Source organism: Heterocephalus glaber, unplaced genomic scaffold (genome assembly GCF_053883595.1).
Source record: "Heterocephalus glaber isolate CG9 unplaced genomic scaffold, H.glaber_assembly_v1.0 deba00000331, whole genome shotgun sequence".
Lineage (NCBI taxonomy): Eukaryota > Metazoa > Chordata > Mammalia > Rodentia > Bathyergidae > Heterocephalus > Heterocephalus glaber.
The window spans coordinates 61,614,792-61,640,418 of record NW_028258142.1 but is presented as its reverse complement, the minus strand read 5'-3'; the positions used below and the strand labels follow the sequence as shown (position 1 = coordinate 61,640,418).

The window sequence follows — 25,627 nt, the reverse complement described above, 5'->3', positions numbered from 1 at the left end:
TAATTAGTCTGCATTATGTCTTCTTATTTTAAAGAAATTGTAAGAATAGGGGAACAATGATGGGTTACATGTAATCAAGATGAGCTTGAAATACTTTCAGTGTTATTTTACTCTTTTTCTGCATTCTGCTATCTTCATCTAAAAAGCATCTCCAATCTAAAACTAACTTATCCCTGTGGGGTTTTAACATTTGTGCCCAAATTCTATGAAAATCCTTCCTCAAGCAGGTGCAGAATACTGTAATGCCATTCTCTTTGAGGGTCAGTTGCTTAATTACTTACTTCCAACACACAGAGAATGAAAAGGAAAATACAGTTAACGCACCCAGGGGACATCTAGCATCTTAAACTGGCTAAGGTTAACCAGCAGTGATTGGTTATGATTATACTATGAACTTGTGATACAATGGGATGAGAAAGACCCTCGCCTCTTTGGTACTTTTTTCCCCAGGCCCGTAACTCCAGTCTACTTGGGCAAAAAAGAGCACATAATCCCAAACTGAAGGATATTCTTCAGTAAAGTTTCTGACCATTACTTTTCAAAGTTTTCAAGGTCATAAAAGATGAGGACAGAGCTAAGAAACTACCACTGGTTGGAAGAGACAAAGGAGACCAGACAACAACATGTGATGTGTTGTATTTTTCTCACACAGATTTTGCTTGGTAATAGCACACTGATGGAAGAATTGGGGAATCCCAAGTAAAACCTACAGTTTAAGTCAAAGCATTGTACCAGTATTTCTTAGTATTTGTTAATTGTGGGATGATTATGTAGAAGGTTAATATTAAAGGAAGGTGGATTAATGGAAGGTATAGGACATTATTTGAACTCATTTTCAACCTTTTGTAAATCTAAAATTATTTTAGAATTTTAAAAAATTAAACATAACCTTATGAGCAGTTGTGGTTCTCATAATTAATTACTGAGCTCCAAGGCAATCCCTATATTCCTTGCCCACTGCAGTCCTGCATTTGTGGTTTCGGTCAGGATGAGTCAGAGCTGACCTGTGCACAGGACTGTAGAACTGATGGTCTGTAGCACCTTCCTTGTGTGGGGGAACCACCTTAGAAGGAGGTTTTCTAGTCCAATCAGTCCTCCAGGTGAAGATACCTCCAACCAACATCTGACCACAACCCCATGAAAGACCCCAAGCCCTAACCATCCCGCTGATGGTTTTCATTCCAAGCTAGCAAACTGTGGGGTGCTCCGTTATGCATCAGTAGAAAAGTAATATGATTACTTCAGTTGTATTATTTAACTTCTTCAAGTCCTCATCTGGCCCAGGAGATGACATTACATGTTATAAACACTGTGCTTGTTTAGTATTGATTACAATGCTTCAGAACTTCTATGAACAATATATCAACATATAGTTTGCAGTGGATTGTGAACTTGATACTTAATGAAAATGCACTATTGTGTGTACAAACTAGTAATAAGAATAAGCCAGTTGGAGTCAAAACCCACCAAACTGAAGGGGTGGTTGCACTGAATTCTAGACATATATATTTCTTCTCTTTGTCCCTACTTTGAAACTACTATTTCAGCCACCTTTCTTTAAGTCAAATGCATTCTCATTTAGTGACCTTTGTTAAATCTGAGGCTCTACATTGACTAGAGATTCAATTTTCATATGTATCTGCTATTATATCTTAGTTACCAATGAACTCCATCAGGCATTTATTTTTGACTATGGATTGAATTATGTGCTACAGGCCCTCAAAGCAGAGATTGCAAAATCTCCAGCCTTTCTTACCACTGGAACTTTGTCCCTCGGGTTTACATCTCTAAATTTAAAATCCGGTCATAAATTCAAGCATCTGCCCCTCTTTCTTCAGAGTGGCATTTTACATTACAACAAGCTTATCTTATGAGTTGTCTTTCACTGCAATCCTCGTGCCTTCTTCCTTCATAAAATGACATGGATTAGGTCAGCCAGCAGACTCTTTCCATGTGCTGCTTTGTGCCCTGAAAAATGACTGTTGAAGAAACTAGTCTATTTATAATTTCTTTTTCTTTTGTGTACCGACCTGTTGATTAATAAATGTATCTCATCTGTGTAAGTAAGAACATTTTAGGTACATTAAAATGTCTTTTTTTTTTTTTTGAGATAGGGTCTCACTGTGTAGTCCAGGCAGGCCTCAAACTTTCGGCGATCCTCTTGCCTCAGCCTCCTAAGTGCTGGGATTATAAACATGCACCACCACCCCCTGCAGGCACTTGTAAATTTAAATTGAGCTATGTTCAAATAGGACTTTTACAAAATTTTAAGCATCTATCAAAAAGAAGAGATCACTTAAATTTTTCCTAAACCAAGATTGCACATTCTGACTCACAGTGTCTAATTCTTTTTCATTTGCAGGTATTTTATAAGTAGTCTGTTTATTTTATGTTCAATTTTTTATCTTTTCAAAATTAATAGGCATGATGTGATTAAATGAATCTCTGATTTTGGTAATACTTTATTCTAAGGTTTTTAATTAGCTTCTTAGCTCTGAATGATTATGAAGTCACAAATATTTCATTTATTCAGTTTTACATGGATTGAACAAATGTGTTTTGGTACTTATTATTGATAATGAACACAATGGGCTTGACTTGGGGGATGAACAGTGACCACGTAGCCAGGTATATGAATTCCCAGTGCTTATGACCTATTTCCTACCAACCTGTACTTCTCACAGACAGTCAGAACCCACTTCTTGTCCATTAACATGCTGTCCTTTCAATTCGATGTATTTGTTGTGATTCATATGATTTCTGTGTCATAAATGGCCCTAGCAGGTAATGGGATACACTCAGATGATTCAAGCAAAGTTTATAAAATGAAGATTCTACTTACAGAGTGGTTAGCCAGACTAAGGAAACCAGTAAAAGATATGAAGGGACCCAGACCAGATGATAATAGTGGTGGATATAAGTTGTTTTCCTAAAAAGGAAGTGATAAGAAGATAAGCCCAGAAAGGCCTGGAACCTTAAAAATGAGACCAGCTAGTGGGAGTGGTAGTCTTTAAAATATCTAATTGCATTCTGACATTGTAGCCAAACCAGTAAGTGTGCAGGGAGGACAGAACCCCATTTCTCTCTTAGCCTGCCTAATAATCTCTTGCTCTCCTAAAGATGCAATCCACAGGCAATTACAACCAGAAACTAGTTAGCTCAGCAGTATATTCTGGAGAACAGCCACTCAGCCTCTTAGAGAAGTGTAGAAAAGTCTCAGAAGGTGATTCTAGAAAGGAGGATAAAGGGAAATGAGCAGCATTCTATCATAGAAAATTGCTTTATTGGTAGCAGGCATTTTGTTTTTCTAAGTCATGTTTAAAAACTTCATCACTTCAAGAGATAATATGTCTGACAATAAAAAAGTAGTAAAAAGTATCTGATAGGGAATCTTGAAATTAATTTATATAAATTTTGATTAAATAAACAGGGCCACTGTATGTCCTCTTCAGGACCATGGACAGTCTCCATCTAGCTGCTTTTTACTTTTCAAAGTATGTTACACTCAGTACCATCTCTCTGACTAAAATTTCCCAAGTTGTATGTAAGCTATTGAAGCTATCATTAGACTAGTTATATAAAGAGGTTATGAAATTTCGGTGTGTACTGGAGTGACAATGATTAGCCTTTGGTGCAGTCTCTCCCATGGCAGGCGGTATGAATATCAGCCACAGGATCTCTGGACAAACTCTCTGTGCAGATGAGGGTGAATTTCATCTTGTAGAACCAGATGCTCTAAAATCATGTTTGTCACTATCATAACTTCAAGAAACTTTGCACTTCTAACAGGGGATTATAAACATTTAGAGTTGTTTTTTTAAATTATAATAATGTCTTCTTGTACCTATTGATCTCCTTAATGTCAACTGCTGTTACATAACTTTGAGATTTATTAAAGTCATACTGATGAAATTCCATGACACTGCTATGTACATTTGTCCACTCGTCACTTTCTTTAAAACAAAAACCATGATGCTGTGTTTTTGAACTTGACAATCTTGAGTAGATGTGAGCATCACCCTCAGAGATAAAAGGCTACAACTATTTTGGTGCAATATTATAGACTAAGTTACTAAACTATACGGTTTCAAAACATGAGTCAGTTCTTGGAAGTATCTTCAATTCAGGAAATACGAGGAACGGTAAACTAGGCAGTTTTACTCTCCAGTGAATTATAAATTTTACTCTTTCATAGACATGTTTTATACTCAGCTGGAGGTAAGAAAATGGATTTTTATAGTTTTTTTAGATATTAATTTAAGAAGAAAGATTTATGAAACATTTATAAAGCATAAAGGAATAACAATCTGCTAAACACCATGTGACTCAGTTTAAAAAGAAAAAGGGAACAAGATCCTGAACATGTGTTAATCCACCCTTTTGCTTTGTTTATAGTCACTCCCAAAAAGCATTATGTCCACTTATTTTCTTTCTATGTGTTCAGATCCCCAGGGTCAGCATCATTTTTACTTTTGTTCAGTAAGGTCGTGCATAGATTCACTGACATGTGTGCCACATTTCTGTCCAACATTGTCTTGTATCTCAGCGTCTACCATGACCCATTTTCTTTCTGCCTCAAATACCTCTTTAGGAAGTCTCTCTAAAGAGGAACCACTGGCAGTGCATAGTATTCAGTTTGCGTTTGGATGAAAAAGAAGCATCCATTCTGGTTTGTTCTTGAAAGACATTTTTGTTTAAAATACAGTTCTACAAAGATTATATTCTCTCCAGTCCTGGGGATTAAACCCTGGGCCTTCACACTGAGCTACAATCCTCCCTTTTTAACTCTTTTTTTTTTCTTTTTTGTCAAGACAAATTCTCACTGAATCACTGAATTGCCCAGGTTGGGCTCAAATTTTCAATTTTCCTGCATCAGCTTCCCAGGGTACCAGGATTACAGTTGTGTGCCACCACATCCAACTCATTGTCTTTTCTTGCAGCCTCTTAAATATATTCCACAGTCATCTAAAAACTAACTGCCTCTTCTTTTCACATTTACAATCCTATTTTTAAATGAACCTGGTTTGGAGCAAAATGTTAAGCATTGTATTTGGGGAATATTGAATACGATATGTCTAAGGTGGTTAAATGAAAGTATGAAGTAGACAGTTTGACATATAAGCCGCAGACTAAGAGAAGTTTGGACTGAAGACATATTTGATTATGTAAGCAAAAGGAGAAAATAAATCATTGAATGGATAATATTGACAAAGAATGGTACAGAATGAAAAGATGAAGTTTTAGGAGACAAATTTTTTCTAAATTTTAATGAGGGAGGTGTGGAAGTAGCTGAACATCGAAACTCAGGGGAGATGGGGTGGAGGTAGTGAATGTTTTAGAGTTAGCAGTTTGGAATTTGGAGAAGTTTGGGATGAGGACAACTTTAGGAATGCGAGTGTGCTGGTGGAAGTGGGTGGGCTTGGTGTCTTCTGAAAGGTGGCTGAGGGGTGGGCAGTTTACCTACTGGTGTGTGGAAGACATTCATTGTCAGAGCATAAAGGACTACTTGTAGCTGCCAACATCTCTGCTAAAAAGCAGCGATGTGGTCGTCTGCAGGTGCTGCTGATAGGGACAGACAGTGGCCCACCAAACAATATGAAGGCGGGAAGCCTTCCTCTCCACTGCCAGCCCCTCACCTAAGGAAAGTGGAAGAATAATGATGGGAAGAAGTGGAGAACAGTGTAATCATCAGGAAAAGCATTTGACAAAAGCACATCTATTCATTGTCTGTAGGAATGCCGAATGGTACAGCCATTTTCAAAGACAGTTTGGCATGGAAGACAGTTTGTCAGTCTATTGCAAAAAATGATGGTATATTCCAGTGATCACATTACTAATTGTTTATCTATTCAATGGAAAACTTGTCTCTTTACAACGACCTGCACATGAATATGTAAACCAGCCTTATTCATTGTTGCCAAAACTAGGAATCAATCAAGATATCCTCAAATGAATGAATAGATGAACAAACTGTGGTACATCAATGCAGTGAAGTACCACAAAAAGTGCTTAGTGCTACATGAAAGAAGGCAGTCTGAAAAGGCTGCACACTGCAGAATCCCAAGTAGATGAGTTACTGGAGAAGGAAAAACGGTTACAAAGATCAGTGGTTGCCAGGAGTTCAGGGAGGGAAGGCAAAGAGAGATGAATACCTGGAACACAGAGCACTGAGAGTGATGAAGCTATTCGATACTGTACTGATGGAAACATACCGTTAAGCCTTTGTCAGAGCTCATACCACGCAGAGAGTCAGCCCGAGTATAAACTGTGGACCTGAATTAATAATGATGTACTAGATCATTGCATCGGTTGCAACAAATGTGCTCTGCACATGGGCGAGGGTAGAGGTGGAGGCTGTTGGGGAGGGCAGTCTGGGAACCCTCTGCACTTCCTGCTCAGTTTTTTTGGAAACCTAAAACTGCTTTAAAAATAAAGCTTACCAACTTTTACAAATCAATGACCCAGTTTCCCTGCCTTTATGAGTTATTTATTGTTTGAGTGTTTTGTTTGCCTCTATAATCAAATTCTACAGTGATTCATACAAAGTATATCTCCAGATGCAGTGTCATACTGAGCTAGTATATATTTATTTGTGCTTCACAAAGTGATATGAATGTGTCCGTTTAGGTGTTGGTACCCAGCATGACCATGTTATTCAGAAGCATTCAAACTACCACCTAAAAACTTAGACTGTGAACATAAATGAACGATAAACAGGAAGAAAAATAAAGAGAGTACAACATTTAAAATCGGTTGGTAGAAGGATGTGACATGTTCATGTGTTCTAAAATCTTGCCAATGTTACCCCTTTTTGCTGTCCTTCTCTGGGGTAACTGTTGACCTCATTCCAGTGAATCCCCAAACTGCATCCCCTTCCCAAACCTATTCCTCTGGCAAGAGAAGATGGGCACCTGCCTTAGCAGTTGCTGCACTGTTAAGATGGGACGTTTTACTTGTGCTGTGAAAACTGCCAGTGCTTGCTTTCAAAGCACACCAATCTGTTAATTGAGTGTTAAGACTCTGCCAATGTCCTTGGCTCAGGGAGGGTGCCCCAATTCATGCTGACCCCCTTTGCTTTGGCTGGCAAATGAGCCCATCTGTTTTAGTGAAAGGGGAAAAAATATCCCCCTTCCTTGTGACGTAGAACCAGAAATAGTGACTGCAGAATCAGGGAACGGTTGCTGTCCTTCCAAGAATATTTGCTTGTAGGCTTTATGGTAAATCAATCCAATCACAGCACAGTACTGAGCCTGGCCCGAAGCCTGGATCCCAGGAGAGGAACTGCTAAAGAATGAGACCCCTTTATTTGTGTATTAATATGGTCACACTGTCTTTTGAATATTTTGGAAATTGTGTAAAGCCCACGTTTAAACACTGACGTAGATAATTAGTAGCAAAATAAATGAGACATGAAATAGTATCTTGTCCTACTTAGCTCTTATTTGAAGATACTTTGTTAACATACCTCTCAGCTAATCAATTTCTAGATGTGCTTACATGTTGAAGTAGTTTTTTAATACTCAAGTGCTATTTTATTTGTACAGTAAATGTAACTTACACATATGGCATTATTTCAAAGTATTTTGAGTAAATTACCACTGTTTTCTTCTTTAGATATATAGATTATTAACAGCACAAAAGCATTTTACATTTTATCAGAAGGGAAACTGATATAAAATACAATGACATATAGAGAGAATAAAGGGAATATATTTGATTTTACAGGAAAATAGATCTCAGCTTCCCTGATAATTAACCTGAACTTTTTATTTATATCTTTCCTTAACTATTTATAGGTCTAAAATGCCATTCTCATTTTATTGCACATTGTCTTATCAAAGGAAAGATGCACTGTGTGAGGATTGCATAAAAATCTAATAATTAAGGGAAATTTTCTGGTGTGTGTTTGCGTGCGTGTGTGTGCATGCGCACACACACACACACACACACACACACACACACACACACACACACACATACTTTGTTCTGCTGGGATTATTTCCCAAAATGAGCCAGATAATTAATCATGTTCTCTAGAGTAGAAAATTGGCCTGATTAGACCAAGGTCAAAATGCAATTCACTGTTAAGATTAATTAATTCCAGTCTCCTGGCTAGATTAATAACTAACCTATCCATATAGTGGTCAACATTTATGAGATTACTGCTTGCAATTATATTAGAGAAGATGGACTATTTTGATATTCACATCCATATCTAAGAGACAGAAAGCTATATAAATCTTTTCTATACTTGCTGCAAAGTGTAAATCAATGGCAAGATGATCACAGATTGCCTTAGCTTCAGAGTGTATCATGCATGCATCCTCCACCTCCAGCACAGCCCAGCACAGGGGTCTCCTCTTGGACTAGAACCCTGCTCAGCTGACTGCTGTGTCCAGTATGTGCCTAGCATGGTGCTCAGGTGTGACATACTGGTGAGTCTCATGAGTAGGGGAAATGGTCACTTTGTGAGTAACATCAGAGTTACACACAGGGTTTTTTGCTGAATACTTTCCCAAATAAAACTCCCTGCTTCCTTACCCTTTATCTGGCTGCCCCATCTCTAGCCCGTCCAGTGGTCCATTTGGCGACTCCACCTGGCTCCTTATCTGCTCAGCAGTTTACCTCTTGAGCTTCTCTGACATTTTTTCTCCTCTGATCTTTTTTCCATCCTCATGCTGTTTGCTCTTCTTTGGGCTTCTTGGAAGCAATGTCTTCACATAATGTCTCCAACCTCCAGGTCTTCCATAGCATCTCCTCCAGTCGGGACTCCCTGACCTCTGTGGAAACTTCCTTGGCCAAGGAACCAGAATATTGGTGCCAAATCTTCTTAACTGGGTTCTGAACGAACTGCTGCTCTCCAAGATGTCCTCTTTCTTCACCTTTCGTTTCCAGGACATAGAGGCCAGTCACTGATTTTCTTCCTGTTTATCTGGCTGATTTCCAGTCTTGTCAGGTTTCTCATTACCTAAGTGTTGGGAGCCCTAGATTTTTGGCCTTATTTTTTCTCCAGAAAACTTTCCCCGGGATGGAGTGTGTGTTCTCCATGGTCTTTTGTGCATATTAAACACTGTTCATCCTTTGATCCATGAATCTCCCACTTAAATATCTCCTGTGAGCTTCAAGGGGAGCCATTTCTCCTGGACTTACCCATTGACATTTCCGGCATAAAATGCCCAGATTTTATCCCACCATTTCGTCATGATTTAACCTGGATATGTCCAGGGTTCTGAATCTTTGAGTGGCATCCATGTCTGTCTGTCCAGGGCACCCAATTTAAGTTTGGGAATCACCTTCCCCTCATTAACTCCCAAACTAGTAGATTTTAAACTCTTAGAATCTCTCCAATGCATTTCTTCTCTCTATTTTCCCATTGCTGAATATTAATTTCAGGGTCTGCCTGGAATGATTTCTTGCCTGGATTACTTCAGTGTTCTTCTCCAGTCACTTTCCATGTACTCTCTTAGATTACTATAGGGAGGGATTGGAGGGTCATGTCACTTAATGCTTCCAAGCCCTTTGTTCATCCTCCCTTTCCCTCAGTGACAGATGAAATCCCTTAGGTCAACATTCAAGTTTTGTGCCTTAGGTACTCTGGAATATGCTTCAAGGAAGGGAAGAGTCTGTATCTAATTTATATTTACACGCTAACAGGACTAGCATAATGCTTTGCACTTCATCCCCAAAACATGTTTGTTCAATACCTAAGCAAACAGATGGAAATAATAAATGAACATTATGGCCATACTTTAATACATGGGAGAGAAAATGCCTCATGAAATAATGTTAATATAACTTAGTTGATACTTTATCACCTATAAATTTCTTGTAACCTGATTTCTCTTACAAAAACTACGACAGTTGGTCTCATTAATATTGATAATTTATTGGGCTTCCTGAAAACCTTTTTAGATTATTAAAATGGATAAATTATATTAAATATTTCATTTACAGGATTTTTATATCAATCAAAATTGATAATTCATATTTCATATACATTGACTCCCAATTAGCCAGAGTATTTGTATTGTGAATGATATTGTTGAAAATACTGTAGGTAACACCAGTTGAGCTATTCAGTTTTCATAAAGGCCCACTGAGGTGGTATAGCTATTATCCCTACTTTTAAGAACTACATCACCTTATTCACCCCTCCTAGATTTCCAGATTAATAGCAGGTCTGTTAGCTGTAAGTTATTGAGAGAGGTGATGCATTTTAGGACTAAATGACCCTGGTGATATTTAGGGTCCAGCAGGTCCTGTGGCAAATCCATCGAGCTCAGTGACATTGGGAGTTCAGTGTCCCTTGCCCCTCTTGTCAGTGCTGTGCATTAGGCACTGAGCTGCCACTCTGCCTTCCTTCGTGTCTCAGAGTTAAGTGATGTACAGTTTGACCTGTGTAGATTTCTAACACTACAGGGAAAATGTGTTTCTCTGGGAAATGTCTGCTTTTGCAAAAAGAATCACAGGAAGCAAGCAGTAGAAACAAAGTGTGGTGGATTAGAACACTTTCAAAAATGCACACAAAACACTCTCTTTATATTTTACAGTGTTAAAGTTCCTCAGGGCTGTGGAAAAATACGAAAAGATGTATGAATTCTCCCCTTAATTAGGTGGATGAGCTGACAGAATATTATCAGAAATGAAGGCATAAGGGGTGCAGCTAAAACTCTAATTCGGAAAAGGCCCCTTAGTGCAGTGACTTCGGCTGACACCACAAGATGAGAGCCCTGTTACTCGCCTGTGGTGAGTTCGGTCACTCTACACAGCCGGGCACTGTTTCATCCTTGTCCAGAGACAAAGGGGAAATCTGGATCATTGTTCCTCTGCAGAGAAAGTGAATGGTGACTAATAGTTCTGGGTATGATGCAGAGCCTTAGACTCTGCTGGGAAAGTATAGGATATTTCACAGAGCACGCGCTTAAAGGCCAGCGATCTTGCTGGGCTCTAAGGAGATCTGAGCCCTTACAATATGCTGCTGTCTGGAAAGAATAATCTCATGCCTTCCAGATTTCAACTGCAGACCCCACCACAAAGGACAATCAATCCATCTCCTCTGATGACCTTTTCTAATGTTTACTGATGAAAGGAGTTAATGCACATCTACCTAGCCCAAATGAAGACAGTAACAATCTGCTCCATTGTCTTTGTTTTGTATGTAGGAGCTAGGAAGAACAGATGTTTGTCATTCTCTACAGAACACTCATGATTAATGCTGCTGGAAGCTCACGCATCAGCATGAGGCCCTATCACCTGCAGACACATTTTCACCACAGGTGCAGCAATCCTGGAGGGCCTGCTGGCCTGTCGCGATCTCACTCACTATACCTCGTGGCTGCACTGTGCAGTGTGGTTCTGTTGCACCCAGGAGCTTCAGGATTCAGGTTGAGAAAGGACATCTCCACCTTGGCTTCAAAAATGTATTATTAGACATAGGTTAAGCTATGGTGTTCCATTTGAATTACATTCTTCCAACTTCTAGTTAATTCTTGTGCTTCTCCAGAGCCAGTGCTGTTAGCCCTGGCCTCAAGGTCAAGAGCCTGCTCAAGGTCAAAAATCTGGAGTTGAAGTCCTGTCTGTCTCTGACTGTAATGACCTGTAAGGTGCCACCAAGCCCTTTGGGCTCTGCTTCCTTATGAGTTAGTGGAAGAATTGAACCAGATCAGAGGTCCTCTCAGCCCATCAGGATTGGGCGGAAAAACTCTCAATGAATTCTTAGGACCCATCCAGATGTAGTAGATTAATCTGGGATTAGAATCAAGAATCTTATAAATTTCAGTTGTAATGTAGCTGTTCTCCATCTGGAAGACACTAGGGTAGATAATCTTGTCCACTGAAGCCTGCAGTTCCCTGCCTGCTGTGTGAGAGCCTGATGTCCTCTGTCATCTGCAATCCCATGGCTCATTTTTCTTGAATGGCATTGTGTGTGTGGTAAATACTGAGTCAGCCAAGGCAGTAAACACACCATGTAAAAGTTGGTTGCACTTGAATTTTCTTTTCCTTTTCCTAGACCAGCACATACAGGATATTAATGATACCTCTTAAGTCCACTTTTCTAATCAGTAGTATCCCAAATCACCAAAAAATTTGGAGTCGCTCTATCAGTTGGTTACATTTCCACCTTCATCTCCTATCACTTTTTACTTTGACTCAATGCTTCTGATTATTATCATGCAATCATCCATTCATCCATTCACCCACCATCCATGTATCTATTCGTTCATCCGCTCGTCTGCCTGGATCAATGCACAGTGCCACCAGGCCCTCTGGGACTATGATAGTTTCCCAACCCCTTGTGATTAGCATACACTTGGCAATGATGGGAAAGGGAATTGAATGGCAAACCTGATATGGTGCCAACCCTTGAGTCACAGACCCATCACTGAAAGACATACACAGACAATGAATTGGCTTTTTAAAAAAATGTGATGCATGAGAGGAGGTGAGGTGGGAAGTGAGAACCCATGGAAGGAGTAATCCACCCATTCTAGATGGTTAGAGAAAGTTTTCCCAGGAAGTAAGTTTAAGCCTAAACAAAATTGCACACAGTGAATGAAGCTGAGTCGGGACCTGTTCACCTCCCACTGAGAGTCTGAAGACTGGGGAGAGGTGTGAACAAAGGGAGTGGAGGTCAGAGTGCACTGAGTTATGGAGCAGGCGAGGCCAGGAGTGTGGATTTGGAGTACTTTGTGTCCCTCCTGTGCGGGGCACTCTCCTTGGTCCCAGGTAGGAGCTCAGCAGTGCCAGACTATGCCTTCCCCACTTACTGTGCCTACCACTCCTGCAGCTGTCTTCCTCAATACCAAAGGGAGGCTTTGGAAGGCAAAGGCCACTCATTCTTGGCTCTTCAGCCAGGCTCAGGGACAGCACAGAGGGTGAGCACTCGGAATCACCTGCTGCGCTGAGCTGAACTGACTTCTACCCTGCACCATCGCCAGTGCCCTTGCCTTGTCTGCTCACCTAGACTCCAACCTTGTCCTCCGCATGCACTCCTTCATCTGTACCCAGGCGAGTCCTCCTAAAAAACCACAGTGGATGTGTTTTAGCTTGTTTAAACTCTTCACAGGGTACAGGACAGAGATTGTGGTGAAATGGCTTTTCTACCTTCAGTGGAGATTGTTACTTTTAATAGTCAATGTCGTAAATTTTCCACTGCAAGGGAGAGAATACCTTTGTGGTGACCATGGCTTCATGCTTTATTCAAAAGCTACTTTCAAAAGAATGACAGCAGCCACTCCAAGTCTCCAGTGCCAATTGGGTATCATCCAGAAGAAAAAGTGGGGCTTTTGCTCCTCTACTTGCTTTAATAACAAGTTGGGTTTTTTCCCTAGAACTACCCTGGACCAATGCTCATGTCCATTATTCCAAGTGAGAAAAGCCAAGAGTTGGCACATCTGACATGGCTCAGTCGCCTTTCTGACTGCTCTCTGGCCAGAGTTCCTCTCCTGGGGCAGGAAGCTGAGAAGCAGAAACCACTGGGATTGGGGTTCTGTGGGCAGCCCGAGGGGTGCTCGCTCCTGGGCAGGCAGGAATGATGAGCCCCGCCCTGCAGACTTTCCCCATCCTGCCCACGCCACTCTGGTCCTAGGAATAACGTCTGGTGGCCCAGGTATCCCAGATGCTCCTGGAAGACTTCAGCCCACTCCCTGCCCTCTTTCCCTCGGCGGAGGCCAACCTCATTACAAGCCAGGCTGTGTAGGAGTCACTTCTTACAGAAACTTTCCCGGCCTTCTGAGTGATACCATAGCAACCTCAATTTGCCCTCTCAGCACATCCTTAAATATATGACACTTCCCTGTTCTTCTGGCCTTTCTGATGTACTGCATTTTTCAAGACAACAGGAACAAAGTTTTTCTCAGGGATCATTATGTTCCCTCTGCATAATGTAAAGCCTGGCGCAAATATACATCCAATATAATTTTGTACGATGAATTAACCTTTATGAACTATAGTTAGATTTCAAACACATATTGACTACTGTATCCTGCTTACTAATATATTTGTTCTATACATGTCTCCCCTCCCCCAAAAATGATTTGTTTGATACAATATGACCATCCTAAATACACTTGAAGATGAGGTATGCAGTCTTTTTTCATTTTATTAAATTAAAATGGAAGCAACCTTAAGTGTTTGATGGCCATGTCCATTTCAGTTACTCAGACGGAAAGACATTAAAAGCAGTCCTTTGAAACACTTGTTAAGGCAGACAGGCTAGCCACGTTCAGGATTGAAAGAGAGACAGACCCTGATGGACACGTCTACATTTCACAGGTGGAAACAGTGTTTCTCTTCATGACCCTCTTATCAGAGTCTCATTTTATGGCTCCATTTCTTTCTTCCTAGAAACTCTCGGGCTGGTCGTGCTTCCGCACAGCCATACCCCAGTCCTGGCTGTCCAGAACCACAGCCAGAGGAGCCTCAGGTTCTTACCTGCTGTGGCTGGCAGGCCTGGGTTCATATGCTGTGCTGAGCCACGTCCTCGGCCCATCCCTGGGCTCTGAGCCTGCCTTCTCTGTAGGGAGCAGCCTTTCCCCCTCGCTTGAGAGCAGCCACTGTTCTTTCTTTCTCTTCTCAGGGCTTGCCAGCTAAATGGCCAGGGAGGTCTCTTCAGTCAAGGGGGAGCTCTCTCCTCCCTTCTGGCAGCAGTGGGAGCATTCTCTGCCTCTTTGAGCTTCCATTCTGGCCTCCTCCCGAATGCAGGGCTATGTAGTCGGGTCTTTCCTGCAGCGCTCATTAGCTTTGTCTCTGACCCCCACCCTGCTCTTTGAATCAGTGAGAGAGGGGACAGCTCAATCATGATGGCTCTAAAGATGGTAGAAATACGAATGCATTCCTTGGCTCGAGAATCTTTTAACCATCTCTTCCTTTGGCAACCCCTTGGGCTGCAGTCAGAATCTCCCCACTCATTGTTCCATTCATCCTGAGTCCAGGAGCATGGTGGTGGCATAATGGAAATAGACCAAAATGAGCCCCCAACCCACGGACAGCCCAGATTCCACCACTAAATGAATCCAGTCCCTGGGCTTTGCACAGGCTCCAACGTGTTTTAATGTAAAAGGAAAACAGATTGTAACTCCATATGGTATTTTCCATTATTTCATGCAAATTTATGATATTTCAAGTATATTGTGTATTTGCTTTTATGAGCTGGCCTGGAAACCTAATTACACTTTGTAATATTTTTTTCCTATGGAAATTATGTTCCATGTTCCAAATATGCAATTTACAAGTGAACTTCCAAAGCACAGCTTGCTCCTAAGGTGGGGACAACCTGTACAGGAAATCATAAAGGCAGACATTTCATACTTTATTTCCTCTCTGATTGTTGCATTAAGATTAAATCAAGCAATTTTTTTTCTTTTTAAATTGAATTGTGAGACGTTTTCTCTGTGAGGCTGAACTTCCACTGAATGTGAAAAGAAACATTTTACAGATGGGGGTCGTTGGGGTCTGGGAAGAATCAGTATTTGGACTGATGAGTGTACCTGGTGTCATCATTTAGAAAAAGCAGCATGTTCATTTCTTCAAAACATACGCATGGTTTCTGACAGATAATTCATAATTTGAGGCACATTGGTGAATTTTAAAAGCTGGGGGAAAGAAGAAAGTTTTATTTAAAGACAGAGCTCAAATTCAAAACAAGATAAATATATCTCTGAACAGAAGCACAAATATTGAGTTTGGGGCGAAAAAGCAGACAGTGCTGGGTGACAGCGGACTCCTTCATGGTTTCAAGGACTGAAAGTATCCGGTGTGCCAGAGAGCGTCCAGGACGCACCTCTGTGGGCCTTTTCCCGGGCCTAGGCGGAAGTGTTCCCTAGCACTCCCGGAAGTCGCATTTTCTGTGGAGCCCGGTGAGGGGGCGCTGCAGCCCACTGCAGGGGATTTAGGGACAGTCCCAAATGCAGAGCTCCTCTGGGGCCAGGCTGCAGGACTTCTCCACTGGAGTCTGCGTTCCTGCCTCCGTCCCTCCCGGTGCCCACCTGGACTGGAGTGCCCTCCCTCCTGCCTCCCGGAGACCTCCTCAGCGCACCTTCCTTGTCAGGGTGGCCCACCTCTGGCTTTACTGGCTCTTACATGAATATTTAAACGTACCCAGTAGACTCCCACCCTAAGGAAATTCCGTCTCAACTCTATGTCCTCCAATATCGTTGATCACTTGAGCCACCTCCTGTGACTTTCTTTTTGCGAAGCAGGGACTGAGTAAGAACAAGTCCCTGTGAAATCAGCAGGAAATGGATGGAGATGAACAAAGGTAACAGCCTCTTTGGAATTGGAGGGGACCTGTATTCTGCGTGAAGTAGGGCACTTAGCTGATCATGAAGAATAATGAGTATGGGGAAAAGAAGAGATGTGAAGAAGGAAGAGAATACAAATGCCTTCTGTGTCACAAAAGTAATTCCCCCGGGAGTAGGCAGACCCTGTGTGCTGATGGGGGCCTCTGCTGGCAGTGTGTGAAAGGCTGCAAACCGCAGCCCTGCCCTCTGTGCCCCAGGGAGTCCCTCATGCTGTGTGGGCCTCCTGGACCCCCAGATATTAGGAGCAGCAACCTCTTCCTAGTGCTCTCAGCTGGCTTCATTCCTGTGCAGGTAATGAACTGGAAAAACCTTAAACTCAAACCAGTGTGAGCCTCTACTGTCCTGTCCTGTTTAACCTAGTTTGAAAACTTTAGGAATCATGTAAAAGCTTAAAATGCTTGTTTTGGCCAGTTGAGAAAGGAAGCCAATTTTGAAAGAAAGAAGTATCTAGAAATTACTTTTGAGACCTGCTGACCCATACATCCTCTTTAAGACTCAGGCATCTCAGATTAAAAGGGTCAAAAATAAACTGATCTCTTATCCAGTGCACTGTAATTTCTTTTTGTATCTTTCCGTTGGAGACACTACCATCCTTGACTCTACTCTCAAAATTTTCTGAAATAGACAACTTTCTCTACTTCCCCACAGCTACTGTCTTGGTTTAGTGGTTAAACAATTTCCTTCTTATGGCCCTGTACAGTGCTTTGCACCTGTTTTATGGTTAGGAATTGGATATGGGTTCTCCTTATTTAGTAACACCTGAAACATGTTGTATCTGTGCTGCCCAGTATGGCAGCCTGAGTTGCACATGGCTGCTCAGCACTTGAAATGTGGCTGGTGCAACTCCGGAACTACTTTGTTGTTTGCATTTATTTTTAATTGAACTTTAAGTGGCCGCCTGCATACAGTTAGTATTGCACGGTGCTTTGGGATGATCCTTCTCAGGCCAGCACCAGTGTTCCCATCTCCAGTTCCTCTCCTGTTGATTGGTACCACGTGCTCTAGACCCATAAACTCACTCAACATCTCCCTGGAACTCCCACAGGGTTTCCCGCTCTGACTTCCTCATTAGTGTTGATTTGTGTAGGTTTGTGTGGGAGACATTCTTCTTCTTAGCCTCCTGAGACAGCTACACATCCTACAAGGTCAAGATCAAATGTGACTTCTGAAAAGCTTTCTTTAACCTCGTTGGCATCTGTTGATATCCCTTACAGGGCTCCTGAAACAACTTTCATATTCTCTAATGAAACCCTGGAAGTATTCCCTGGCAATTATTTATTCCCTTATCTATCGTTCTCAGTCTCCTTTTTGCAGTCAGAAAAAGGTGTCAGAATTATTATACATACAGTGTGGGAGAAGACCTCGGTGGGAGAGCACTTGCCTACCATGCATGAGGCTCTGGGTTCAATCACTATCCTAAGAAAAATCTTATTACATATGAGAGATAACTAGTATGCTTGGTGGGAGAGAAAGGGTCAAGTTAAATTTTGAATTATTAAAAAAAGGAAGAAAAAATAAGACAGAAAGTGACTCATCACCATTCCCACCATGCATACTGCAAGGCATATATATTTCTTTTAAGGAACTCAAAGGAAGGAATTGACCACGACCTTCATAGAACATCTAACGTTTCCCTTTTGATTCTAAACTCAATTCTTTTAGCTCCTCATCTATATTTCAAATGTGTTCCTGTTTGATGTCAAATCTCTTAAAACTAATTAAGTAATAGATTTTCCATGAGAACACTGTATATCTTTCAAGGTTAAGCAAGAATAAAACACTTTGTCTAGATGTTCCATTGTGAAATAGATGGTGAGCAGGGAGGGTGGTTTTAAAGTGATGCCACCACAGGAAGAAACAATCTTTTCAGTCAAACTGCTAGCTACAGAAAGCCTTGTGAGTTTTTTATAATCTTTGTCAAAAATCAAAGTGAATGATTTTTTTTTTAATTTCTTGGAGAAAATAACATCTTGCACACTGAGCTATCTTGGAAAGATTCCCACCTTTTAAGCTTACTGGAGAGTGAAGGGAATAGCATCCTTCTTGTCCTGATTTTATGGGCTGTAAGACAATCTGCTATGCTTCTGAGAAAGCTACTATTGCCATTTACAAAAAAAAAAAAAGAGATTATTTAAAGAGTCTCCTCCTCAGTACCTACTCAAACTACTTGAGTTTTATTGACACTATTCTGTACAGACAAATGAAAGAATTACAGCTATTAAGCAGAGCTGAGTATTGCAGAAGATGAATGCATAATGACCAGGTTTCCATGACTTTCTATTTTTTTATGAAGAGTTTCACAATGAGTCAGCCTCATTTCAAATGATGGACCAGATGACTTTTGACAATCAAACTAGAAATGGTGGTAAATCCCAAGTCTTTTGTTTTTGTGGGAATGGTACCAGGAAGGGATCTTGAGAAAGCTGCCTCCCCTTCTCACCCCTTTCTGACATCTGGAGCTCTGTGGGAAGTCTGTCCTCTGGACTCCAAACACTTTATGTTCATATGCATCCACCACCAAACTTACTAGCCTGAGTCATAATTGTATATGTGTTCCTGCCTTCGATGTCCTGGGACCATCTTGAAGCCAGGTACCAGGCACAATAAGTGCTTGCTGCATCCCTCGGAGCCCGGCAGGTGGCCACCAACTAGATGGACACTTGGTAAATGTTCCAAGAGAGAGAAAGGGTGGTCATTTTCTGGACCTTGCTGACTGATGAACATATGCACATTAAATTTTAGAAGATCTAAAAGCTTCCAAATGTTAAGAGACCTAAAAGCTTTAAAGTGTGTCAAAGTAGGAGCCCAACTAAAATCTCATGGCAAAATAGACATTTGTTTTAAAAACTGATAATGGCTTCTGTTAAAGATCTGAAAAACAGAATTAGAGTCTACTCATTTTTGAAGTATTTCCTCATGATAAATGTGCTCCCTTAGAAATTAGAGGGGTAGGGTACCTGGGAATTAAACCTAGATCCTCATTCATGCTAAGCACATGCTCTGCCATTGAACTACAGTCTCAACCCACAAGATACAGGAAATATTTAGTGGATATTTCCAGGATGCATTCTTGCAACTACAATGTATTTTATATGATTTTTATTCTTTAAAATAATACTCTTTGAGTTTCACATTTTAATGGAGTGATTTAAAGACCAATTCTGAGAAAAAAAATCTGCCTGTGTTCATGTGTATGTCCTAAGATATAACTTTATTTATACTATCATTTCTTTATCAAATATTTGGTTAGCAAGGAATATTTGTGCTGGGATATAGATGGAACGTGAAGTGTGCACACAGATGGACTCTTCCCTCTTGGTGTTGCTGTGGGCATGCTGTGTTTCACTAGAACATGAAGCCTCACTCCCAGACCCTTCGGTAGGAGGGTCCTTGTGAAACTCAGTTGTGTTCATCTCTCATGTCTTGCAGGGCTTGGTCCAGCCAGACCTGGAAGTGTTATCTTACTTCACCTCTGACATTAGAGAATTGTGATCTGATTTGGTGAATTTAATCAAGGCTATTTGGAGTCCTATATGCCTCACTTATCTGTATGTCAAATTCTTTTCCCCTGCTTGGGAAGTTTTCTGCCATTATTTCTGTGAAGAGATTTTTTATGTCATCTGCACTCTCTCCTGTTTCTTCATTGAGCCCAATCAGTCTTATGTTATTCTTTTTTGCATCATCCAGCAGCTGCTGGATTGATTTCTCATGTTCCCTTATAATTTTGAAGCAGTTTTTCCTGGTCACTAATTGCAGTCTTATCTTCTCTATCTGAAATTCTGTCCTCACATTGGCTCATTCTGCTGTGTAGACTTTCAATGGAGTTTTTCATGTCCTGGAAATCTATTTGCATCTGTTTTATGGATTCCATTTGTTTCTTATGTTGGGATTCCATCATGTTCCTCAGCTCCTCTCTAGATTTATTAATCATGTCTTGCACTAGGGGCACAATTTCTCCTGTTATCTGAGAAATTATTTCTGATTTCATTTTTTCCAGATCCCCTTTTGTTGCCAGTTGAGTGGGTCCAGGTGGTTGAGTATCAGAGTGTTCCATCTCATTTCCCTTTGGAGCTGCTGTAGGTGATCTGGAAGTCTGGTTTTGAGACTTATTTACGTGTTTTCTCATTTTGACTGGGGCGGGGGACTGTTAGCGCCTGCACGGATTACCTCCTCTGAGCTGGGTGAGGTGGGACAGGGGCCAGGAGCAGCGGTAGGGATGGTGACCCAAAAGCCCTTTCCTGTGGGCTGGGAGCAGCTGGAGGGATGGTGGCCGGGAAGCCCCTTCTCTGGACCAGGAGCAGCGGGACTCAGTACCTTGGTCTGGTGTTCCGGTGTCCTCTGCGTCTTCGTAGTGTGGAATCAGGTGGCTGCCTGTCTGCAGCGGGGTGATTCGGTGTCTTCCGCGCAACTCAGGACCTCGGTAGGGTGTGCACAGACCTGCCTGTCTGGAGCGGGCTAATTCAGCGTGTTCTGTGCGACTCAGGACCTGTCTGTCTGCAGCGGGCTGATTCGGCGTGTGTTCCGCGCGACTGGGCTGATTTGGTGAATTTACGTGCAGGGTTTTGGAATGGATACCCACAAAATCACCACCTTTGATTAATTGCTAACGTTAGAAATTAGAAGACTAGTTTGGAAAAGGTTTTGACTGGTGTTGTATCTTAGCAATCATTTCCTTAGGAAAACTAACTTTTCTACTTTTAGGTAGAAGCCTGGAGCACTTGGTAGAACCCTGGCCCTTGTCCCTTGAGACTCCCCATGCTCCTCTCTCTTTTCTACCAGAAGTTTCCCCTCCATGGCCACTGTCGTGTTGGAACACATCTCTCTTTGTTTATTACACATCACAAGGCCCGATCATCTAAAGTGGAACTTCACGAGAGCAGTGCAGGGCTGTGGCTCAGCAGGCCAGGCCTGGCTGGAGGCCTTGGGACTCGGCTGTGGTGCTGCCTGAGTGTTGGCGTGCTCCATGGGCAGCAGCCAGGGCCGCGATGACAGACTACAGCGAGGAGCAGCGAGACGAGCTGGAGGCGCTGGAGTCCATCTACCCCGACTCCTTCACAGTATTATCAGAAAATCCACCCAGCTTCACTGTCACTGTGACATCGGAGGCTGCAGAAAATGATGAAACTGTCCAGCTACCCTCAAGTTTACATACAGTGAAAAACACCCAGATGAAGCTCCTTTTTATGAAATATTTTCCCAGGAAAACCTAGAAGATAATGATGTCATAGACATTTTAAAATTATTAGCATTACAGGCTGAGGAAAATCTTGGTGTGGTCGTGATCTTTACTCTAGTGACAGCAGTGCAAGAAAAATTAAATGAAATAGTAGATCAGATAAAAACGAGAAGACAGGAAGAAAAGAAACTAAAAGAAAAAGAAGCAGAAGAAGCAGAGAAGCAACTATTCCCCGGCACCCCTGTTACAATCGAGAATTTCTTGTGTTGGAAAGCCAAGTTTGATGCAGAACTCTTGGAAGTTAAAAAGAAACGGATAACAGAAAAAGAGCAAGCAGGAAAAAATAAATTAAGTGGCAAACAGCTGTTTGAAACCAATCATAATCCTGACACATCTGATATCCAGTTCTTGGAGGATGCTGGAAATAATATGGAAGTAGATGAGTCTTTGTTCCAGGAACTGGATGACTTGGAGCTGGAGGATGTTGAGGACGACCCAGACTACAGCCCTGCTGGCCCAGGGAGTGACTCAGAGGACTGATGCACCATCTCCGGAGAGCTCCACAGCCACGGCATCTGTGGCTGTGCTGAGAGGCTTTTAATTTTCCTTTCTTTTTTTTCTAAGAAAAAATAACTCTCAGGAGAATATTCTTCTGATAACTCTCACCATTGAACTTAATAAACTGACCATAAAACTTCAATAAATAAATAAATAAAATGGAACTTCATTTTGCAAGTTCTCCTCTGAAACATCTTAGCCCCTGGGCTTCACTAAGCCAAAGAACAGGATGAGCCTTTGTGGTCTGAAGTGTAAAATCTATGCAATGAACTCTCCTGTCTTTCTTCTGCCAGACCAAAGTAAGATTCTGAAATGCCATGATTTGTCTCATGCATTCCTAAACCACATAGATTGAAAACATTACAAGAATGCATATTTGCTAACATTAGCATGATACCGCATTTTAAACTTTCATTGTCAGGAACAAAATCTGTACATTTTTTCTTTTTAATGTTTAGAAATTTTTTCTAAAATATTCCTGGCTTGGCATAATGTGTTGGATTTATCACTGTTGGTTTTAACTGGATTTTGTTTTTGTAGTCAAATTTTATTCAAAGTCTACTAAAGGAGTTTAGCTGAGCAGACTCTCATTACAAAGTTGTGAAAATAATGAAACTAGCCTAATCATTTGTCTAAGACTTTCATGTTCATAAATTTACTACGTCCCTCATACTGTGAAGTAAATAATTTCAAGTCAACAGAAATGCAGTTAACAAGATAGAGAAGACGTAACACCACTTCAGGGATTGTGGCCAAACATTTGCTTTCCATTTGGAAATTAGGAGCCAAGTTCCTCTACTTTGAATATATATGATAGTTAATCAATTATAACTTACCTTTAAATACTGAAGGCATTTGCCTTCCATAAGAAATAAAATAAAGATATTTAGTCTCATTCTAATTATTTAATATAGTTTTAAAAGTTCTGGCCAATGCAATAAGAAAAAGATAGATGTAGAAGTATGAATATTGTAACAGTTAAATATACAATTCTTTATAAGTGATATGATTTTATATTTTACATATCAAAAGGAATCAACTGAAAAACTAATACAGTGTTGGGCTAGGGATTTAGCTCAGTGGTGCCGCCATCTGCTTCGAAAGCACAAGGTCCTGAGTTCAATCCCTGGTACAAAGGAAAAAAAAAATGTAATACAGTGTTGATAACTTGGCAAAACAAACAATAGTCACAAGTCAATTGTAATTTTGTAAACATCCTTGTTGAGTCTAAAATGGAAAAGATTCACTGATAATGGCAAAGTGATCTGTAATCATTTTTATGAGAATTACATGTAATTTATGTGAATAAACTTCAGAATCACAATAACCATGAAATATGACACACATTGTAGCTTATTTCAGTTCTATGTGATTTGACAGGTTTATTGTATCCCTAATAAAACTTCAAAAGCATCTTCTTAATAATGTAATCAAAGCCGGGGATTTAGCTCAGTGGTTTCGCTGCCTGCTACGCAAGTGCAAGGACTCAAGTTCGATCCCCGGTACCAAAAAAAACAAAAAAAAAGAATTAAAAATAATGTAATCAAATGCTTCTAAACTTGATCTTTTCTAAAGTTGTATTGAGGATATATAAACGTGTAAGATTGAAAACAATTCACACTCAAGTGTGAACCTTTCAAGCTATTTATACAATAATATTTATGAGACTAATAATCAGAATGGACTGATTTATTAACTTTAAAATAGGCCCTTACATATCTAAAATTGATTATATTACCAGGGTCATTGTAGATCTCTGAGGGCAATGGTAATTATCCACCATATGGTATCAGAATAATCAGCTAGCAAAAACACCTAGAATGAAATCAACCAAAACCTTCAGCTCAGTGACTGTAGTAAAATAAATCCATAAGAATTAAAATTTCTTTTTTTAAAAGAGCATTTGAAAAAATTTTCAACTCTCTGGTGAAAAAAAAAAAAACATTTCACAAGCTTTTTAAAAATACAAGAGAAGGGACAGCGGCAACCAGCTTAGCCAGGCGGGCGGAGAGAGAGGTCCCTGGCCACCTGGAGCCCCGCTCCATCCAACCCATGCAATGCTCACTGGTGACCAGCCTGACAATGAGGACCCCTCACCACTTGCCACACCCATAGCAACCAGCTTAGCCACACAGGCGCCTGCAACCCACCGTCCCCCAGCCTCTGGCCTCCTGGCTGTGCCACTGCCTGGTTCCACACTACAAGGGCATGGGAGGGAGCATAAAGGCCACTGTCCTGAGCTCCAGAAGATAGAGCAGAAGTGAACAATAGAGAGCCTCTCTCACGCTCCTTTATGAAAACTGAAGCCCACTGGGAAAGTGAAGAAAATCTCTGCATTAAAGGCACACCAGACCACTGTGCTTGGTAAGTTGGAGGGATCATCACCTTCCATCAGAACCTGGAGTCTCTTCAGGGGAAGGGCAGCTGGAACCTGCAGTAGAACCTTGCAGAGCTCAACCCTGCAGGAGGACAAGGAGCTCAACTTGGGATTTGCAGGCAGAAATCTGCCTGAATCACATGGGTCTGTGACTGGCTTGCTGAGACTCATTGACTTATATCTGCACACTGTTGCCCACATTGTCTATTGTGACAACACAGACATACCCTGAAGGAGGCCCTTCATTTTTATATTTTATTTGTTATTTTCAAAATTACTGTATTTTTTGCTCTTATTTTTAATTTTTTTCTTTCTCTACTCTTTCCAATTTTTTTTTCTTCTCTTTTTTTCTTTCTCTTCCCTTTTGTTTCTCTCACTCACTCTCTTGCTGTCCCCCAATGTTCTTCATCTCCCTTATTGTTCTGTTCTGGGCCTAATTCAGATTTCTTCTTTGTTTTTCTTTTCTTCTCTTTTTCCTTCTCTCAATGGGTCCTCTGACCTCACTGCTAACCTTCCCCTATCCTTCTACCTATCTATCACTCCCTCCCCAACTCCTTCTAACTCCCCATCCCCAAGGGTAAAGTAGCTATATTGAAGAGTTTATTCACTATAAACATATGCTAGGTTGGTTCTCGATTTTGATTTATTTCACACAGTTAAAAGCTATAGATTAATAACTACCACAAATTGTAATTTTCTAAGATATACTTAATGCTATGGTGTTGCTGATTGTATCACTTTGGCTAAGGTGTTGTGATTGATCTAATCAGTTGCCCTTCCTGGTATAATAAAAATGAGATAGCCTCAGAGTCAGAGACTCAAAACCTAAAGACCAGCTATATCTGGAAGACACCTCTGAGAAGCAATCATTCCATAAGGGTTCTAAACACAACCAACAAAGATACGTACCATAAGCAATTTTGAAGTATCAACCCAGGAATTGAACCAGGGACAGTATCAAAAGCAAAACTGAGAACATTTAAGCAAGGCACAAACTCAGACTTCCACCCCACCAAAGGTAAATTCTGGGGGAAATGAGGTGGAAAAGTCTGATAATCAACCACCTGGACACCCTGAACTGATAGCACAAGAAGTAACAAAACAAATGAATAAGGCTCTAGAAAAATTCAAAACAGAAATAATTTCCCAGATAACTACAGAGATGGTGAGCAGAATGAAAGACATGATCAGAGACTCTAGAACAGAAACAGATAA

At 41.0% G+C, this 25,627-nt stretch overlaps 1 protein-coding gene and 1 pseudogene across 6 annotated transcripts in view; both read left to right on the top strand.

Moving 5' to 3' along the window:
• Dlgap1 (DLG associated protein 1) overlaps nucleotides 1-25,627 on the top strand; it is a 779,881-nt gene that overhangs the window by 217,144 nt on the left and 537,110 nt on the right. The gene's annotated exons all lie outside the window — the stretch shown is intronic.
• LOC147830169 (RWD domain-containing protein 1 pseudogene) lies at nucleotides 20,220-24,335 on the top strand (annotated as a pseudogene).